Source organism: Perna viridis, chromosome 14, assembly GCF_037379345.1.
Source record: "Perna viridis isolate PV_CMFRI_1.1 ecotype Kerala chromosome 14, ASM3737934v1, whole genome shotgun sequence".
NCBI classification, from domain to species: domain Eukaryota; kingdom Metazoa; phylum Mollusca; class Bivalvia; order Mytilida; family Mytilidae; genus Perna; species Perna viridis.
Genome location: NC_142458.1, coordinates 25543688 through 25550483, shown reverse-complemented (window position 1 = coordinate 25550483; position 6796 = coordinate 25543688).

Below are 6796 nucleotides of genomic sequence, written 5' to 3'. Positions count from 1 at the left end.
AGCTGAAATATTGCTGCTCGGACGTTAAACCTCAATAAACAAACAAACAAACAAGGCTCCTGGGAGCCGTTTGTTTTGTGGTCGTATTAAAAGTCTGGATAGCTAGTTAACATTAATTTTTTAAAGTACTTTTATATTTTGTAACCTCAATACCCGTGGTGAACATATGAAAAATAACATGTTACGCAGAATATTTAGAATGCACCACGTGATTGAGGTTACTTCTTTATTTAACAGTCATTCCTTACAATTTCATTCTATCATTGAAATTTAACGAGTAAACCATTGAAAAAAAGGTTGATGACGTCACAGTCATATACAAAGTTTGATCAATGAAATGATAGACAAAATCTTTTTTCCAATCAGGAAGCGTGTTACTTTTGAAATTAAAGTATAAAGGCATAACTCCATGAACAAGAGACTCTCAGGAGCCAGAATCAATCACCTGGTTAAAAGATGCTTAAAAGGCAATAACTCAAACACTTAGTTTTCTGACAATTTTTACTCAAAATCTTCTTTGGTAGGACTTATCGTAGGAATCATTCTATCAACTGAAAACTTTTGTTTTTAAGATATTCGCTGAAAACTGCTAAAACGTCATTTTCGCCCTTCAAGGGAAACTAGTCGTCCGACAACTTTGATCCCTTACAGACTATTGTAGACCTTATAGTAAGGATAATGTCTGCAATTTAAAGAATTTGGCTAAACCTAACGGTTTTGGAGTTAAGTAGGGAACAAATTCTGACTGACTACTCTAGCAGAGAAAATTTCTGAAAGACATAACATTAAAAATAGAGATTAAAGCGTCAAAAAAGGGCAATAACTCCAACATGGCTTAACAGATATATATGAATATTTGACCACAGATAGATCTTACCATGCTTAGTTCTGCATTTGGCGAAAACTAACGGTTTTGGAGATCTAAACGAACAGCTTCTGTCTTACCCCTTCGTTCTTTTTTTAGTAACTGCGTCCATGTTTTTCGGCTGATCAAAAAAGCTCCACATTAGTTCTATGCAGACTACCTTAAGGAATAATCATACTAAATGTGTTTCAAATTGGTCAAGTAACGTCAGAGAATAATATTTTGGAAAGAAAAAACATTAAAAAAAAACCTCGAAAATGGTAATAACTCCCAACATGACTTATCAGATTAAACGAAACTTTGACCACAAATAGATCTCATTTACCCATGTCAGAATGATTAAACCTTACGGTTTGAGGGTTATATGTGCAAACTTCTGCCTCACCCATATGTTCTATTTTTTAGTAACGACTGCCATGTTTTTTTCGACGGATCAAAACTCCTCACATTATTTCTATGCAGGAAACCTCAAGAAACATTCGTAGCAAGTTTAGTTCTAATTGGTCAACCATTGCCTGAGGAGAAGAGTTTTTTAGAAATTGTTAACGACGACGGACGCCAAGTGATGGTAATAGCTCAATGATCCAGAACAAAAATATATATTTCCAGTCATTTAGAAGAAAATCAAGAAAACAAAACGTAGCAGTAATTACATAATGGACACAATAATCGGTTTGACAAAATGTAGCAGTAATTACATAATGGACACAATAATCGGTTTAAACAAAATATAGCACAAAATTTGAAATTCAATTATTCTGCTTCAGTTGTGTTATTTAAAGACTTTTGCATAAGAGATGCAAATATGATAGAAAACACAGGCAGGGATTTTTCATAAACATCCAATTTAAAAACAAAATCAAATAAGATCTGCCACCCATTGTTCGATTCTTACACGGAATGGTAATTAATAAACTTTAAAATTGAAACGTGTATTTTGTATTCAAACCAGGATGACACCATAACATAGACAACTGTGTTGGCATTCATTATTATTATTTCGTTATTCTCATTAATCAGTTGATATAGAGAACATTAACATATGCAATTGAGGCACACACACACAAAAAGAGAGAAATATAAGAGCATACACACAACATTTACATGAAAAAAAGCCCCGTGCAGGTCCGGGTGTTAAAAGAATAGGCCTGCAGCAGCGCTAAGCTTGTAAAAGGCGAGTAAATAGTGCTCAGAAACCTAGCCGGGGGCTAGGCGCTCTGCCCACAGAGCAACTGGGATGTGTGCCCCAGGTGGTGGAATGGGGTACCCCTGGCATGTTAAATGCTGGGGTTGTCAAGCTATAATACGGAAAACCTGACCGCAAACCATAGTGGTGCACCGTGTTGGGAAAGATGTCACGTTCCTAGCACGTTAAAGAACCCTGCTGTGGTATTCGATAGGAGTAGGAATCTTTGCGCTCCGCCACAGGAGGCTAAATTGCCCGACCTTACCCATCCCCCCTTTTTCTAGTGGCAGTCAAAACTTGTCGACCTTGTTATCCTTGTGTCCCATCCTTTTTTTCATTTCATCATCATTTCATTTTCATTTTGTCGTCCGTTTCATGTTCATCGTCTGAATATAGCTGAAATATTGCTGCTCGGACGTTAAACCCCAACAATCAATCAATCAATCATTTTATCATCCTTTTCATGTTCATCGTCTGAATATGGCTGAAATATTCTGCTCGGACGTTAAACCCCAACAAACATGAAAAAAATAACGCATGAAAACAGACAAAAGGGGTGGATGCCTAGCCAAGAGTACCAATTTGTATGATACCTGAATATAGCTGAAATATTGCTGCTCGGGCGTTAAACCCCAACAATCAATCAATCAATCGAACATAAAGAACTAAACTAAGGGTAGCATTACCTTGATCAACCAGACTTCTCGCAAGTTTGTATAATATATATGAAATTTTGGAATGCTTACCGGCCACAAGTTTTGCCGAATATGATATGAGTCGTACTTTTATGTCAATTTCAATTGGGACTCTATCGAGTTCACCATACATCATATTATTTGGAGTATACGTCTTTACGTTAAAAAGTATTTTACAAAATTGTAGATGAACCTTTTCCAAGATATCGCTTTTCCAAAAGCCCTAGATCTCGGAACCATATAATAAAACTGGTGTCACCATTTTATCAAATAAATCTCTTTGTAATTGTATATTTAGTTTATATTTCCTTCCTATTTTAAGTACTTCATACGTTGCTTCTGTTGCCTTGTCTGCTAAACTCTTTTTAGTAACATGAAAATTTATTGTTTTAGTAAAAATAACTCAAAGACAATTGAATTCTTTCACACTATCCCAATTAACACTGTTTTTAAAGTGATTGATAGGTCACGAGGGAGACTACCCATTCCAACATTATATACAAATATCACAGTAATTTGGAAAGGCAATCTTCTGCAGTTTCAGCCATTAATACGGTATCATCTGCGTAGAGTAAAACAAACAGCTTCATGCATATACCTAGAAATGTTTTGATTTCTGAAGATACACAGTTTAGACCATTTATATTGTGGGACTGTAAAAAGTCTTCTAGATCATTTAAAAACATGGAGAAAGAAAAGGCGACAAACTGTATCAAAGACCTTTTCGAAATCTATAAAAGCGCAATATTTCGTTCCGCTTAGATTTTAGAGTTTGGAACAAAATATGGATCGCGAAGATATTATCTACCGTGGATAATTTTTGTCTGAGGCCGCACTGATTTTCCTTTAAGATAAGAAACTCTTCGGAAAAAGTAGTTAACCTAGCATTTAATATCGCATTAAACAGCTTTCCGAGATGCTTAAAATTGTGATAGGTCTATAATTTCTTGGATCATTCGGATCTCCTTGGTTTTTTTATATATTGGTTTAATCTTCCCTTTAACCAACTACTAGGCAGTATTCCGTGTCAAAGACAACATTGAAAAGTTGTTCGAAAATATCTGAATGTATTTTTGATATACTCATTAATTATGTTCTACGCATGCCTTACTATTCTTTACGTTGCTAATACATTTAATGATATCGTTTAAAAAATGTAGCCGTTTACATAAACATTTGAAAATTATATGGGAACATTTTGGACAGTCGGTACCAAATGTTGGCGCCCCGTGCAGGTCCGGGTGTTAAAAGAATATGCCTGCAGCAGCGCTAAGCTTGTCGTAAAAGGCGACTAAATAGTACTCAGAACCCTAGCCGGGGGCTAGGGTGCTCTGCCGACAGAGAAACTGGGATGTGTGCCCCAGGTGGTGGAATGGGATATCCCTGGCGTGTTACATGCTGGGGTTGTCAGGCTATAATACGGAAAACCTGACCGCAAACCAGCTACTACTGGCCTTGGAATATTGTTTACCCGCTTATCGAACCTAGGGATATTTCTGAACTCAGTGTGTTGCTTTAAACCTAACTGCTCGTGTATGAAATGACGGAGCTTTAAATCAATGTCTCCAAACTTTTGCTCAGCGAGATTCATGAAACTGATGTTATTTTTCATCGACCGGCACTGTACGTCAGTTACCAAGTCAGTCAATTTCTTTGACGCGGTCGTTTTTTTCAAGCTCCTCTACACGACAAAGGTTGGATGCTATTTCTGGACCTGGAATTTGATTTTTGCGTTGATTTTCAGGAGCAAAAATATCTTTCAATTTCAGATACTCTTCTGACACAGAAGTTATTGATTTTCTAAGTTAACCTATTTGCTCATTCATCTTTTTTTTCCATTCTTTCCCCTCGTTTATCAGTGTTAGTAATTATTTTTAATATTAGTTCTAACGTCTTAGAATCATTTCCATTACCAGATTCTACTAGTTCATGACTTTCCGCTATCAACGCAGGTGTCGCGTTCATGGATGAAGACATACTGTTTACATTAATTTTTACTTATCGTAAATTATTGTGAGCTGTTTTGTTTCTAACCGCAGGGCATTTTTTAGAAATGGACGACAGTGGAAAAACAGTTACATCAAAGAAAAAACACAAAAAAAAAACGGGCACTTTGGTCGACTAAGTTTAAATATTGACTTAATGTAAGTATTGTGATTCAAGTTTGGGAAGTTATGATCCAAAATTCACACTTTATCTGTCCTAAATCCAAGAAAGTTTGTGGACAGTAACAGTTGAGTTCCATATCACGTGATCTGTATGAATGTTGTGGAACCATTCCTAATTATATGGATTAGTTAGTTATATAAACACAATCTAATTAAATTTAACTTATATACCTAAAATTTCAAAGTTACAGTAGAACACGGAATTACGATTTCAACATCAAACTGACTAAATTTTGAGAAAGTGAGAAAACTCGTCACTACCTCTTTACAAGCTGAGCATAGTAGAATGAAAATTTCTACTATGTACTGGCTCCCCTAAAGGGCGTCAGGCTTTTGCGTTATTTTTTAAAAAGGGGTAACTGATACTGACGGTGAAAAGGAGAGGTAAACGTAAAGTAATGATATAAGAAGTATTACTTTGTCATATTAAAACTAATCTGTAATTGCTGCAAATGAAATATGGTCAGTGGCACAAAGGAAATATTAATCGGCGTAAAAGCAATGTGTAGCTTATTAATAGTTTTTTTCCTCTTCAAGTAATTGCTCAACAACCAGAATTTCCATTTTACTTATCAATGCACTCAAAAGTTACCGTAAAAAATCAAATTAAGAATTTCTCCATGGAGCAAAGCTAATGAAAATAGTGGAATTATCTATTTTGGAGTATTAAAAATCGGTGGAAGTGTTTGATAAACTACATGCCCATAAGGGATCTTCCGAACTGTTTAAAGTTTAGATTTTTCTACTTTAAAAAAAAACCCTTTCACATAATTTCATAAAAGCAAAAAACCGCATACCTTATCAAATGGTCCTTTGTTAAATCGGAAAGTGAAGATATATACTTGTTCGCATTGTTTTAGATCATTTTCGTAACTTCTCTAGTAGGGCTGCGATTTCATGTCGAAGCAGAAAACTTTTTTTTCGCGCAAGCGCTAAAATAATATTGTTTTAGCAGCAGCTAATATTATTTGAAAGATATGGGAGAATTATAAATTAATATTTTTCTTTTCTGTCTATGGCTGAATAAAGAACAGTTTTTGGCTCAAATTTGAAATTTTTTTTTTTTTTCAAAATAATTCAAGCCCTCCCCACAACCCAAGTATTAAAATGTTCGGTGCCTTAATTTTAAGAATTGACAAATTATGGTCAGTTAATAAAAAATTCCAGACCAATGCTTTAAAAATTTGAAGATTCCTTTGTTTAACATTTACAATGTACATTAATTTGCAGATTCATAGTAAATTTCAAGCTAAGAGCATTGCCGATGTTGGTAAAATGACATGCTTTGCCTTTAAAGAAATTATAATTTACCCTATTGTGAATGTAAGAAAAAATACGTGTATCTACATGTAAATATAAAGCACGATCATACCTAGCTGAACCAACCAGAATAAAGTAATATTCATTTTCTACTGATTTTGCAACCTATACGTACTCTATCATATCTGTGTGTAGTAGTATAACGAGGTGTTCTAATACACCTAAATCTAATTGTAACAAAAAACGTACAGCTCCATTATAAAACAAATACTTCTGAAACAAAAATCATTTTTGATATTACTATAGAATGATAACTTTTCAGATTATTTTAAAATTTATTTTAAGGTACCAGCTTTGATAAAAAGAATAATCAAGGGAACCAAGGTTAATCAAAAGAATGTAATCCAGAGACAAAGACCAGACATGGAAAACAGACACTCATAACAAAGAACATGAAGTTACTAAAATCATACATACAAGTAACAAAAGCAAATGAGCAACTCGGACTCCACTAAAAGCTGGCAGCATGGAACAGGTGCACCGGTAGGGTAAGTGTCCTCTGCTTTTCTAGAAACACCCGCCGAGTTTCTCATAAAAAGATAAGTCAGGGTAGACAAACGTG